The 15,213-nt window shown below is 41.9% G+C and overlaps 1 protein-coding gene across 2 annotated transcripts in view; it reads right to left on the reverse strand.

Annotated features, from left to right (window-relative positions):
• CDH5 (cadherin 5) overlaps positions 1–13,155 on the reverse strand; it is a 31,744-nt gene extending 18,589 nt beyond the window's left edge. Inside the window, exon 1 of one of the 2 annotated variants that reach the window (XM_083753527.1) lies at positions 12,857–13,155. The gene's annotated coding sequence lies outside the window, so the exon portion shown is untranslated. The remainder of the gene's footprint in view (positions 1–12,856) is intronic. The other variant, XM_083753526.1, reaches the window with a different exon arrangement.
• Between the last annotated feature and the right edge of the window lie 2,058 nt (positions 13,156–15,213).

Below are 15,213 nucleotides of genomic sequence, written 5' to 3' on the forward strand. Positions count from 1 at the left end.
GGCCACATGCTGTCCTCAGGCCTCAGGTTCCCCACTCTCATCTACAGTGTCAGATAGCAACCTTCCAAGGTGTCAGAGTTTCCCACCTCTGTCTGAAGATTAGAACAACTGAACCTAAGACCTTTTTAAACACACACACACACACACACACACACACACACACACACACCACATGAGCTCTGCCACTGAACTGGGAGTCCTTGCTGGATCAAATTAAAGACCTGTTTCAGACAGGGCAGGACTCATCATATCATGAACCACACTGACAGCAGCCCAATGACCCATCTAGTCCAGAATCTTGTTCTCACGGTGGCCAACCCAATGCCTATGGGAAACCCACAAGCAGGACATGAACTTAACACTGCTCTCCCCTCCTGTGGTTACCAGCAACTGGTATCTAGAGATTTGACAGTGGAAGTAGAACATGGCCATCAGGATTTGTAACCATTGATAGCCTATTCTCAAGTTCAGTTCCTCATGTTTCCACATCATTTTGCAATTTTTCCTTTTAAATGTCCTCATGAAAATTCACCAGCATTTTAGTGCAAATTTCTCCTGATAAACACGTTTGTCTATAATTTTTCCTGATATACAATTTTTTGCAGAGCTATTTCCCTGAATATAATGCATCTTTGTATATTATTTTCCACAAATATATGCATTCCATACACATTTTACCCTAGCATACACATTTTTGTTTACAATACTTGGCTGGAAACTGCATTCCAAAATTTGGAGAAATGCAAATTTCAAAATATGGCTGTTTTTTTAGTTCATGTGTAAACAAGGTAAGTTTGCCTTTATTTGTGAACTGAATTGAATTCCCCCCGCCATCCCTATACAGAGAAGAGCAAAACAAAGACTATTCTATAGTCTTGTACGGGTGAGGGTTGGGAAAGGTATGCTGGTATTATAAAAGATGCAGAAGGAGGCTGTGGATCATGCCCTGAATTAACATATGATGGGCACCACACTTGATTAATTTCCATTTATGCATGGTTACAATCTCATCTACCAATCTAGTGTTGACAGAGGATTTGGATAATGAGTGAATATTACTTCAGTAAGTGAAGCCTCATGATACTCAGCTAAAAGAGATAATAAAGACACTTTCAGATATATGTGCTTTTTTCTTCACCACAAGGCATCTATGACTGGATGAACAATGCATTTATGTTATATAGACAAAGGACTTTATTGCAACTCCTAACATAAATAGAATGCTATTACTGGAAGAAACCAATTTTCTGCTTGCATTTACAAAGGAATTTTTTTTTACATTGAAAGAGTCCTTTCAGTTTTTTTTTTAATGTAAGGATACATTTTGCAATGTTGGAAAGTTCTTATTTTCAGAAGTTCCCAAGCATTTTAACTAAGGCGGTGTGTGTGTGTCTTAAAGTGTTTTGTCTTTCTTTCTGTCCCTAACTTTCACTAGGCTGAAATTAGGGACACTTGATGTGACTTTTCTTTGGTTCATTTTTATGGATCAGGGCTTCAATCTTGCTTGTGTTATATTGAATTATCAACCTCTCAGTGACCCCTTACCCTGCTTGTCATGTAGAATGAAACATCAGGCTTTTTGACTGATTGCAAGGAAGCATATACTGATAAACTATTTCGCCACCAGGAAAGCCTGCTAATCAGTTTCCTCAGGGATTTGTAAGTTGGATTTCAAACAAACACCGATTCCATTTAAGGCTTAATTGATAACACTTAGAAATAGTAAGATAAAGCTTGTTTTGCCTGAACATATGGATTTGCCCTGCTCACCTCCATAGACACCATGATAATCTTGAGAACAATCTTTAAACTTTATAGTTGAAAGGAATCTTTTCCTGTCCCCTTTTGCAAGTCATTTTACATGCAAGTATATGAGACCCCAAATCATGCTCAAGGACAGGTTTTGCACAGGTTCGGGCAGCACCCTAAAGCTCTAACAATTTCCACCCCACTTCACGCCACTCTGAGTTTTAGCACTCTGCTGGAGATCAGACCAAGGAAAGGGCGAGATCTCTATTGCCTGACAAAGGTGATGGTTTCAGAGGTGAGAGCTTAATTCTCACAGATATAGAAATCTTCATTCTGACTTTTGGTCCAGAGCCTCCTAGATAAGGTATAATCTTGCCTCTATCCCTATTTTTCATGAGTCCCATAATACAGGGACGCAGGTGGCGCTGTGGGTTAAAGCCTCAGCGCCTAGGACTTGCCGATCGAAAGGTCAGCGGTTTGAATCCCTGCGGCGGGGTGCGCTCCCGCTGCTCGGTCCCAGCGCCTGCCAACCTAGCAGTTCGAAAGCACCTCCGGGTGCAAGTAGATAAATAGGGACCGCTTACCAGCGGGAAGGTAAATGGCGTTTCCGTGTGCGGCTCTGGCTCGCCAGAGCAGCGATGTCACGCTGGCCACGTGACCCGGAAGTGTCTCCGGACAGCGCTGGCCCCTGGCCTCTTGAGTGAGATGGGCGCACAACCCCAGAGTCTGTCAAGACTGGCCCGTACGGGCAGGGGTACCTTTACCTTTACCTTACCCATAATACATGCCATGTTCACTCTCTATGTTTATGCTTCTTAGGATTCTAAGGTCTTTTATCTTTAAGCGGGAGTGCTAGGAATGTAGCTACAGTAAAATGCTGCCATGGTGTATATGTCTATGTTTATCTCACATGGTTTACTGTCTCTGTAGGATGCCTACTCTCTTTTCCTTGTAATAATTCTTTTGTTAGTTCTTGCTGTGGAAAGTTCTTTTTTTGGTATAAAGGTTGGAACACTCACACTTTTAGAACAATGCACCTTTGTCTCCACATACAACTCTCTGTTTCTCATCAAAAACGGTATGTTAGGGTTCTCATGCAAGCTGGGCATGTATGAGGGTTCAGACATAAACATATAACAGGACATTTGGGATATACTGTATGTATACTGTATGTATCCAGAAGGCCATCAACTGACTAGGAAATTGCTGTGGTAAGCAGTTTTTCTGGAACACCATGCCAAGGAGCAAATAAACTCTTACTACACTTCTGCACCTCATCTGTATCCTCTCTCCCAACCAAAGTCTTCTATCAGCTTTTTATACATGCAACTTTCCTCAGTCCCCTTCTCCAGATCTGGTAGTGCTTTCATTCATGATCAGGTGATCTCAAGGATTGACTCTTATCATGCGTTTTACAAGAAGTTGCCATTGAAGGCTGTTCAGAAGCTAGAGCTAGTGCAATGACTGGCCTTGATTGTGTTTTACTATGAACCTGAGCAACTACCTTATTGTATTAGTGTTGTGTGGGGAGTGGTTAGGCTATATGCCTGAGTCCCTTCTAATTCCTGGATCCAACAAGGATTCAATTGCTGAAATAGGCAGGCCAGCTTCCTGGAGAGGTAATGGTCTAAGTATGGGCCATTAAGATGCCAAAGGAAGTGTCTCTATGACACAAGGGAAATGGGTACCTCACTCCCCCAGCTGGCTTGTGGTTAGAAAGACAAAAGTCCCAGCTGAGGGGTGTGCAAGCTAGAGGCTAGAAGCAGGCTGGGCAGTTGAGAGACAGAGTCATGCCTGATTTCTCCTGGGATCCAAGGCTGCTGCTATGGGAGAAGCAAGACCTAATGCTGTGAGCCCCTTCATCATAGTCTTAGGCTGTAAATATGTGCAGATAAACCATATATCCTAAAGACACCACAGTCTTCGCTGTCCTTCATTCCAAGGAAACTGAACAATACACACAGACACTTCCATCTCTCTACAACCTTGGTCGGTGGTGAGAATTCCAAGCCACATCTCAAGTAAAGAAGTGGACTATTGAGAAGCCCTCAATCTGTGGTCCTTTACCACAGAGAGTGACATATCCAACCTTTATCAGAGCTTCACTAGGCAACCTGTTAATCAAGCATTCATCCTGATTTGCTTGCCCAAGGCTTACACAGAAGTCATACTATATCCGGTCTTTATTGAGCGCTCATTATGATTTGTTTGCTGCAACGTTATATGACAATGAGCAGTCATCCTGATTTGCTTGCACGGTGCTTACAGTCTTCTCATTAACTGAATGAATTGTTTACAGCAGTCACAGATCAATAAAATTAGATGCACAAATGAAACGTATGACTAGTTAAAACAATTAAATGCAGATGCATTTAAAGTCTCCATTTTTTCCTCTTCCTCTCTCTCAAGCAGCCAGCAGAAAATTTCTCCTGATCCTCACTGAAGTCAGAATTTATTTATTTATTGCAACTACTCAGTGATCTAGAGGAAACATCCCTTAAGCAAAACAGGAGATCTTCAGGAGATCTTCCATGAAGAATTCTTATTAGAGGGAGAATCAATCTCTATCTACATTCACTATACAGCCTGTAGCACAATCAGTTGTTCATCACCCACTGTTCAGCACATTTCTGTCACTTTCCTAACTACAAAAGTCCTTTTTTAAAAGTGGAACTGTTGCCCCAGGATGACTGAACACTCCACTTTAAGTGTTCAAAACTAAGCTCAGTTTTGATTTCAGTCTCTAGTTACTGAGTTCTTATTACTGCCACATTATTTCTCTCCAGCTTCCACATCAGGAATGTCTGATTAGCTCATAATTATGGACCATCAAAAGTTACGAAGAAAACATCATCTAGCTCTCTGTGTGCATTAAAAGAACCTCTAGTTATTTAAAAATTACTAGAGGTAATTATTTCTATCTTTGACCAAAAAGGGTCATTCCTGATATAGGCACTTTAGGAGTGCATACAACATTCATGCAAGGTCTATTTTAAAGAAGGCAAAATAGGAAATAAGGGCATTAAAAATGAGAAATGGCGATACCTTATCCTGTTGCTTCTGCTAGAGAATTACACCCACCAGATGAGTATTAGTGCCTTTGGACTTTGAAGCAACAGCAGAAATGGTCATCTTAGTTCATTCCATAAAATGCTGCACTAAGCAGTTTTGCAATTATCACAACATGTCAAAAAAGTTCAAGGCATCTTAGTTTCCTTTAGGTTAGCTCTCTTCCCCTGCACCCCTAATAAAACAGAGGTTACATTTTGAAAATGGAACACTGTCTTGATCAAAGTTCTGGTGGGCCACTATGAGAAGAGGATACTGAGTTAGATGAGCCTTTGGCCTAATTAAACATGGTTCTTATGTTTCCATTGAACCATGAACCTAAGGAATTGAGATGGAAGGAATTGGCAGTTTTGATTCTCCTGGTTTCTCATTTTTCCAGTCTTAAATTTGGTTCTCTGCATTTCTGCAGCAATTTAAACATTTTCTTTCAAAATATCCTCATAAAAATTATTCAGCATTTTAGTGCAAATTTCTCCTAATAAATACATTTTGTATGCAGTTTTGAAAAATGTACACATTTTTGCAAGCAAGTTCTCCAAATGTAATGTGTGTCATTTTCATCAACATACTCATTTTTATGCCTACTTTTACCTAATATATACATTTTTGTAAACACTGGTTGGTTAGAGAATTGCATTACAAAGTTTGAATAAGTGCAAATTTCAATGGAAGGCTATGTTTCACTTCTCATAGTATTTAGGAAAGTGCAAATGTGATAAATTCTGCATATAATGTGAACTGAATTAAATTTCTCTGCAAGGCCTGAAGAAAGAAAGGCAAAACTTCTCTGTTCCTTCCTCCTCAAATTATACTCTGTTTTTGTTCAGTTTTGCTCAGTAAAGTGATATCAGGTATTTTCTCTCTGGACTTTGTGTTAATTAAGTGACTTTGCTAACAGATAGAACAGGGAAATTTTTTTTTAATGTTAAACCATCAATGTGTTTTTGAGGTCCAGATTCACCCAACACTATCCGTGTGTTTGAAACTGGGAAGGCTTGCATGATCTCAGGGATGGATCTAAATGTGTGGCCCTGTTGTACCCATGTTGCTTCATGAGTAGATAAATATGACCTAGCAAAGGAAATGCCCATACCATGTTGTAAACTAGCTATGAGTGGGCCTCATAGCTTTAATTACTTCTGTGATCACACAGTTGCTTTTAGTTTTACTTATTTCAGCAGGAAACACTTTTCACATTCAGATCCTTAATAGAACCTGTGCTTATTAGGATTTCTTGGCCTGGATGATGTTGTTGGGAGTGAGCTAGAAAAAGATACAACATTTACAGTTTGGCACAGAGGTGACAGAGGGCAACAGCCAACAGTTTGCAAGCCTCTGACTGTTCATGAGATCACATTGTTTTGCATCTCCACCCATTTTAAGTTCCTTTTGGCACCCAAGAGCTCTGAGCAGAGCAAAAAGTGTGCTGAGTGCCAGGAAGAAAGTTCACAGCTGGAGTGGCTTTGTAAAATAGTTCTACAAAACCGATCTTTTGAAAGGGAGTGGTTAGTCTGTAACAACCACATCTCACCATTCACGAAGGTTCTTTGGGAGTAGGGATGGGGAAGAAATTGGGTTCTGTTCACATTTAAAGGTGAATTTATCATATCCACACTTTCTGAAACAATACAAGGACTGAAATGTAGTCATCCTTCAAAATTTGCATTTACCTGAATTTTGTGATACACTTGTCCAACCAACCAATGTTTATGAAACTGCATATATTAAAGGGAAGCATGCATAAAAATGAATATATCCATGAAGATAACATAAAAAATGCATTACATTAGAGGAATTTGCTTGCAAAGATGAGTACACTAGGGAAACTGCATACAAAAATGTGTTTATTAGGAGAAATACACACCAAACTACCGGTGAGTTTTCATGAGGATTAAAAAATAACAATAACTCTCAAATTGCTGTAGAACTGTGGAGAACTGAGTTTAAAATTTGAAGAATGAGAAACTGTGACCCTGACTCTGCGGACGTGTTCAGTTCCAGCTCTGTGCTGTCAGAAGGTTTCCATGAGCTGGCTGGGAAGTGAGGAATGGGCAGAGGACGGCCAGATGGCTGGCTTCCTGCAGATGGCAGAAGAATGGAAACTCCAGTGATTTCAATCGATACTATGGGAGACCTAAAGGTCACGCTATTCTATCCCTGGCAAGACAAAGACAATGGATTAATGTAGCTTGGGTAGGGATCGGGCAGGGAATTCAGGTTTGTTCTTATTTTAGCGAGAAGCTACTAAATTCACATTTCTCAAAACGATATGTGAACTGAAATGCAGGGATCCTTCAAAATTCTCCCTTCTCTGAATTTTGTGATGTGTTTCTTGAACCAAATGATGTGTACAAAAATGAATATATTAGGGGAAATAGAAATAATAACATGCAAAATGCATGAAATTAGGGGAAACTGCTAGTAGAAACATGCATATTAGTGAAATCTACACACCAGCATGAGTTTATCATGCACTAAAATGCTGGCAAATTTTCATGTGAGAACTAAGAGAACTAAGAGCTAAGAGAACCAAAACTGGCAGATTCACCCAGCAGGGCACTCCTGATGTTCTTATGTCCTGCTTGCCAGCTTCCCATTGGTGGTTATGAGAGCAGAATGCTGGACTAGATAGGCCTCTGGTCTAATCTAGCAGGCAGTGGTGTATGAGGAGGGCAGGTCAGATTGCAGGAGATCATAGCTCTAGGATTCCCCCCAACCCCAACAGGAAAAAAGTGGGAAGATCTCATTGTCAGTGGTATAGCATTTGCTTTGGGTGCAGAAGGCCCCAAATTCAATCCCCAGCATCTCTAGGTAGGGTTGGGGGTGCTCCTTTGTGAGCACTGTCTGTAGTCAATACTGAGCTAGATGCTTCAATTCATTATAAGATAATTTCTTAGGAGCATTGATGATATCCCGTGGAGCACCAGGGTAACTGGTAGAACTTCCTCGCGCCACCAAGTGATAAGGAGGCTTTCACATTTCTCTGTTTGTGTACAGATAAGCATAGAGGAAGTCAGAAAATGAGGGGGGGGAATGCTGGATACGCCCTCCTTTTTTCTTTGATGCAGTTCCTACTCCTTGTCAGAAGTTATCTTCCTGTATGCATCTGGTGGACTTCTGTGAGAACAGAATGCTGGATTAGATAGGCCTGGGTTTGATCCAGCAGGACTGTTCTCCTTTCCGGAGTGGGGAACCTGTGGTCCCCTGGTGATTGCTTGATTACAATCCCCCTAATCCTTGACCACAGGCCAACAACTTCTGGAGGACCACATGCTCCCCTTTCTTATGCTTTATGTGCTTATGTAGCAAAGACAGGCTGAATGATACTGGAGTGAAATACTTCACCCAGTAAGAAGTCTGATGTGGCATTTTATTCCAAGTGAAGTTTCTGGGATGTTTATAGAGGACTGCTTCATGTAGAGTGAATGGAAGAAGTCCATTTTGGGGGTTACTAAAGCATGAATGCTTGTCCCAAAATCTGACCATGGTTATCTGTTTTGGTTGCAATGGTTTGTGCAGTTTGTTCATTAGGGAACTCAAGGCAGCAAACTCAGGGCACATAACAAGCAGTCGTACATCCAGGTACTAACCAAATTCAAACTTGCTTAGGTTCAGCTATTTCATGTTCTTTCAGACTATGCCTAGCCTAGCTTGAAAAGGAATATGTGTGTGTGTGTGTGTGTGTGTGTGTGGTTCACACCCATTATTCATGTATACCCTGCCAAATCGATTGCATTGTAAGAAACTACCCCCCACCGCTATCACTGCTATCACTCAAGGATGGCTACTTATGCACCATCAAAATAAGAGGACAAAACAGTATACAGGTCTACATACAATTTGCATATGCCAATGCATATGGAGAGTTAGAAATGGAAAAAATAATTACTGTCATTCAAAACAGTGCCTCCAGAAGCTGCTCACTAGATGAGGCAGAGCCACTATGCTAGCTTCCCAGCAGGTGGGTTACTGTTGCTTACTGAGTGGGTGGAGAGGTCAGCATGGTGTAAAATGCAATCTGGCACTCCTGCTGGTGCGCTTGCACCATGCCTGACTCCCCATCACCTCACCCCTCCTTCTCCAGCAGCAGCCACCCACATGCTGGGAAGCTGCCATAGCAGCTCTGCCCCACCCATCAAGTCATTTAGGAATACCTCTTGCCACAGTGTGGAAGACTGTGGTGAGGTGACCCCTGTTTGCTATCCAGGTGATAATTTTTGGTGAGCAACTTAGCAACTTACTCTCCCTTCTTTAAACTGATGCTGGACTGGACTTTGAGCAATTCAAACAGGCAACACTTTCAAATAGACAACTGAAGTAGAACATGTGGGTACCCTAAAAGGAAAGGGTATGTTTGTAGATTTTCCTGCACTTTGCAGCCAAGTTTGTTGTGCTGCAAGAAACCGAACCTGCTTCTGCTTTCCCCCCATCTAGCATAAATTAACAAATGCAAACAAACACCCAAATAACATCTCCTCCCTCTGTTGTCGAAGAAGGGCACTCAAATGCCAATTACTACTGTGCTAGGAAGCCATGTGATTTCTGTTTTCTTGAGAAGAGGAGAAAGAGAGGGATTTCTCTTTAAATAGTATCTGATGTTCATACAATTCAACTTGGCAAAGACAATCCATCAAAAATGCCTCCAAAGGTTAAAAAGACTATACAAATCCCTTTACATATATCCTGTTTTCAATTACTCCATTTTGCTTCAACAAAAGCAGGATATGAGGCAAGTCTATTCAGCTTGGCAAAGCTCTTTGCAAACTGTTAACTGTTTAAGTGAAAGTTTACCCCTTGATCTCTTCTGTTATTTTATTTATGGAACCCCAACTTTCCTCCAAAGAGCTCAAGGTGGTGTACAAGGTCTTCTGTGCTTTATCCTCAGGACAAACCTGGCTGAGAGAGAGATGGGACGACCAGTTCAAGGTCACCCAGGAGCTTCATGCTGCGTGAGGATTTGAATCCAGGTCTCCTCAGTTTCTCAACACACAAGGCACTTCCATGCCATCACTCCTTTGGGGTGGCTTTTGACCACGTACCAGCTAATTCAAATTGTGCAATTAAAACTCATTGGCAGCTCTTGTGAAACAGCCCCCACAACCCACCCCCATAAACTTTTTGTCATAAGGAAAGCTATAGGAAAATGCCTCAGAAAGTGCAGGATAACACTTGCTCTGACACTATGGTGAACAAATGGTAAACAAATGAGAGCAAATGCTCATTAAGTAGCCAATGATCTCTCTGCAAACAAATCAGGATGGAGGTTCAATAAACAGGTCATCTGGAAGGGACCAGAGTGTGTAGTCTGACCTTTGGGCTCTCCAGGGAATGGAGTAATATCTCAGGGTGACTTTCTGCTAAGTTTGAGAATGTTTGCCATTTGCTTTTCCCTCTTCCTCCAACCCCATCAGGCTCCACCCTCATGACACTGGGCATGATGAAGATCTTGCATTGACCTTCCACATGCAGTCATTTGCCCCCACAGAACCCCCACTTTGCCCCATTCCACAAGGGCCCCTTGATCTGCCAGGTTCCACCTCTCTGCTCACAAGCTCTTTGCCCCTTTGCATCTTGGGGTCTGAACAGTTGGCAGCCCTATTCATACATGCATTTTCCTGCTTCTACATAAATTAAGCTTCATACTTGAATCTGTACAGTTTTTGCTATAATCTTCACATGAATGGTTGAAGCCTAAAACAGCTTGGGACTTTGCATACGTGAAGCTAACCAGTTATTCTGGGCTGATGTGTGTTCTCATTTCCCAAAACTTGACAAAGTGAATTGCTCATCTGAGAACTAAAAACAAATCAGAAACCTTTTCTCCAGACATATATCAGTTTTTAAAATATATATATTTAACAATAGATAAAAGACTGCATAGCTCTTTCCAGTGCTCTAAGTATTTTTTATGCATTTTCTCAGTCATCATTACAACAGCTCTATAAGACATTATACTAACATCCTAACGCACACATATTTTGTAGGCTGTTTTGTCTAATATTCACATTTTTGTGCAATTTCCCCTAATACAATGCAATTTTGTATATTATTATAACATATATAAGTGTTCCATGCACACTTTCTTTTATTATATGCATCTTTGTACATATTTTCTGGGGATAGGAAAACTACATTGCAAAATTCTGGAGAAGAACTGATGTTGAAGACTAGCTGTATTTTTCATTCTCATATTTCAGAAAGGCTGAACCAAATCTCTTCCCTATCCTTTCTGAACCTTAAGTGTGGTGGCTGGGCACCTCTGTCCTGCAAGTCTAAGTAAGCCTTCTAAAGACCATTTTCCCCAAGCTATGCCTACCTATCCTGACATCATATATTTTGTCAAATATGAGGCAGGTAAAGACATGACTCCCTGATGGATTAAAGCAGGGCTTGCAGGTGTCACGCATCAGCTGCTTGGCCGAACCTGAAACCCCCTGAGGCTTTGCCCTTTTGACTTGATTTCAAATGAAAACAAGTTTAAAAAGTTTCACCTGGCATTGTGGTGATGTCAAGTGACTGACAAATTTGACAACCCTGCCCACCTTTCAAAGTGACCAACAAGGCTTGCGAGAGGTCAAGGTCTGGTTTACTAGCCAGACTCAGTTCAACACCCCTGCTTTAGGGAGAGTGCAGCCCACACCAGAAGAGGCTGAACAGCACTCACTTGGGCAGATGCAACATCTGTTAAGAGCATTTCCATCTTGTCTGGCTTGTGCCTCAGTTTATTGTCCCAAACCAGTAAGATATCAAAGCAAGCTTTCAAGGCCATTTTATCAATTTTTGATAGAACAGCCAATATATACACATATGTATCTGACTCTGTAAGTCTTATTTCTGATTCATCTACATATGTTCAGCAATAAGCTACAGCCCGTGTTTTCACATATTAGCAGAGTATTTGTTAGAAAGAAAATCTGACACTTTTACAGTAGACAAGTGTCAATGTATACATTATGTTTTTTACATAGGGTGGTACAAAAATATGTTTTACTCATAGCAGACCCAGTGAAATGAACAGACATGACTAGGTTTGGCCCATCAATTACAATAGACTTACTCTGAGTAAACCTTAATTGAATACTACACATGGTTTGGTGTTGTGTGGATGATTTTTGTTAAATAAATAGATGGTATTGTTTCCCCTGAGCTGGATCAGGACCATGATATGAGGGAAGGGTGGTTTTAAGTCTTTGTTGCTCTGTGGTCCCAGTCCACTCACCATCCCTCATTCTTTATATTATGGGCCCAGTCTAACTCAGGCTATTTCATTTAACATAAATCAGCTACATGGTGCCGATCCACATGACAAAATTTAAGGCATATATTAGTTCTAAGGTCACACAGACAGGATACATTTGAAGCATGCTTATACCACCTGCAGTTCCCTGGCTGCTGAGGTTTGTGAGGAGACAGCTAATCCCCTCACAAAACAATTCCCAGCATGCTTAGCAAACTATGGCTCCTAGCATTCTTTGGGGAAAGCTTTCCTGTCTCTCACACAGAAACGTTTGCATTAAGGCTCTCCAGGTACACATTGGATAACTGAACATCTTTCTGTCCCCCACCCCTCAATTTCCTTGTTATACTTTTATTGGCAGCGCCTTGGGTTCTTGGTGACCTGACCTGAACACCCTTTCTCAAAAACACAAATCCTCCGCTTTGCCATCTGAGATTGTTATGGCAACTCCAGGTAGTCCTTCCCAGCAACGCAGTTTGTGTACAATGGCAGGATCAAGAAAGCTAGCTTGTTGTAAAAGTACATCCTGGACTATTGGATGCTTTAAAGCAGGTGTGGGGAACCTTTGATCCTCTGGATGTTGCCGAGCGACACTTCTCACCATCCCTGGCCATTGGCCATGCCTGTTGGATCTGATGAGAGTTGTAGTTCAGCAACATCTGGAGGGCCAAAGTTCTACCACAATGTTTTAAAGGGAACCTTAGTCCACCAAACTTTGACAAAGCTGCTTTTAAGTAGCAGATTTAAAAATCCCAAGAACAATTCTCTCTTTCCTCACTCCCCAAAGACCATGTTTCTTACCTGGGCTGGGCTTTATTCCAAATCAGGAAGAATCCGAAATCAGCCTCCAAGCCTCGATTGGATAAAGTAGAGTGAATATAAAGAACTAAGTGAAATCCGTTATTTCACTGCATTAAGCAATACAGGGAGTGTTCAGCTTTACAGTCTCCAAGGTTTCCCAGCTGGGTGTCCGCCTTTTTCCCATCCTGCATCCTGTTATTGTTCCAAGCCTTACTAATGCCAGGGAGAGAAGGGAGTGGAGGAAACCAGATAAAAACTTTTTTTTGACTCATTACTGGTTCAACTTACCTTCAGCCAGCTAGTCGCAAAAGAGGCAGCACAGGGGACAGGCCACAGGAGAAGGGTGGGGGAAAGACTTCAGGATCGTTGTCATCATCTAACATCAGTACAATGTAAGAATGGTAACACCCAACTTTTATTAGACCCCTGAAAGAGAGGCCTGCATTTTCCTCAATTTTCCTTGGCAAGCTAAGGGTCAGTTTAAACACTGCAGTCCATCGGCAGATGCGGCAGCCAAAATGCATTTCTCTATAGTGATGCACCATGAGTATAAGGTTTGAAATCTGAGAGGAACAAAGGGAGCTGCCTTAACAACATAAGAAGAGCCCTGTTGGATCAGGCCAAAGGCCAATCTACTCCAGCATCCTGTTCTTACAATGGCTAAGCAGATGGGCACCAGCAGCGCCTGGGTGCAACAGACCTCTCCCCATTTGCGATACCTGGCAACTGGTATTGAGAGGCACGCAGCCTCTGACAAAGGAGGTGGAACACAGCCATTGACAGCCTTATCCTACATTCATTTATCCAAACGTCTATTTGAGCCATCAAAGTTGGTGGCCGTCGCCGCATCTTTTGGGAGCAAATTCCATGACTTAACTACAGTATGTGCTGTGTGAATAAATACTAGCCTGAAGTTCAGCTTCATTGTATGTCCCAAAATTCCAGTATTCAGAGAGAATGAACATAGGTTCTCCTCATTCGCTTTCTCCACATGGTGTGTAATGTTATACAGTGGTACTTCAGGTTACATACGCTTCAGGTTACATATGCTTCAGGTTACAGACTCCGCTAACCCAGAAATAGTGCTTCAGGTTAAGAACTTTGCTTCAGGATGAGAACAGAAATCGTGCTCCAGTGGCCGGCAGCAACAGGAGGCCCCATTAGCTAAAGTGGTGCTTCAGGTTAAGAACAGTTTCAGGTTAAGAACAGACCTCTAGAACGAATTAAGTTCTTAACCCAAGGTACCACTGTACAGAGTTCCCTGGGAAGAGGGATTGGTTCTTAAACCACTCTGGGAATTGTAGTTCTGTGAGGGGAAGGGCTGGAAATGTAGCTCGTGGCAGACCTTGGTGTCCCAAATTTTTGTGATGCCGAAATCTGGCGCCCCCTGCCTCTCCCATTGCACACGGTAGTGTTTGTGCCTGCTGGGGTGCTCCAGAAGCTCTGGGTCACTAGAGCTACCTCTGATATAGCCCACCATAACAAAGGAAAGAGTCACGCCCATTGCACCATCCACTTTCTTTTTTATGGCTGGCCCTGTGCACCACAGGCATGTGACCCACAGAAGGTTGCCTATGAAGAATCGTGGCCCTTCAGTAAAGCAAATGTGATCTAAAGAGCACCCCCTGCCCAGAGTCCAGAGTTTAAACTAGCTAACCACCAAGGAGTGTGACAGTCCTGATCAGATGAACTCTCCACTTCAGTGGTAGCTGCTGTTAACCTTTTAAAAACCAGTAGGAAATCCAACCCAGACTCTTCCAGTGCTGCATTTAAGCAGGAATGGGATGTCTTCTTTAAATAATGCAAGAATAATTATGCAACGCTGGGGATAGACAAGGAAAAAAGAGCTTAATTTGAAGGCTTCACAGCTCTGTTATAATAAATGTAGCCAAAGGAACCACATCTCTTTATAGGCGACTTTGATAACAATCCTGAGTTAGATAATCTCTCACCTCTGTTATTCACTACAGCTTAAAATGGATAAAGGGACTGCTTTTTCTCACTGCATTCATGATGACTGAGCTCTGCTTACATTATTTTACATTTTTATGACACAGAGCCCTAAAGATGAATTGCACTTTTTAAAAAAATCTGTTTCATCTATTATTCAGGAAGGTTAAGCAACTAATGAGGGAACATTTTTCAAAGCCTTCTTGGCAGAGGCTGTTTACAATTAGGTTTCCTCATAAGAAAGTACATGGCTGGGATTCCAGGAGGAGAGAGGAGGAATCCAGGAAGGATGTTGAATGTCTTATAATGAGCTGAAGTTATTTTGCTGAATGCAACACAGCAAGGGTTGAGTTATTGATCCAGGCTACGTCTGTGTTCTGAGCTGCAAGCACGTCGCACCAAAGAGA

This window comes from Podarcis gaigeae, assembly GCF_964106915.1.
Source record: "Podarcis gaigeae genome assembly, chromosome: 8".
Lineage (NCBI taxonomy): Eukaryota > Metazoa > Chordata > Lepidosauria > Squamata > Lacertidae > Podarcis > Podarcis gaigeae.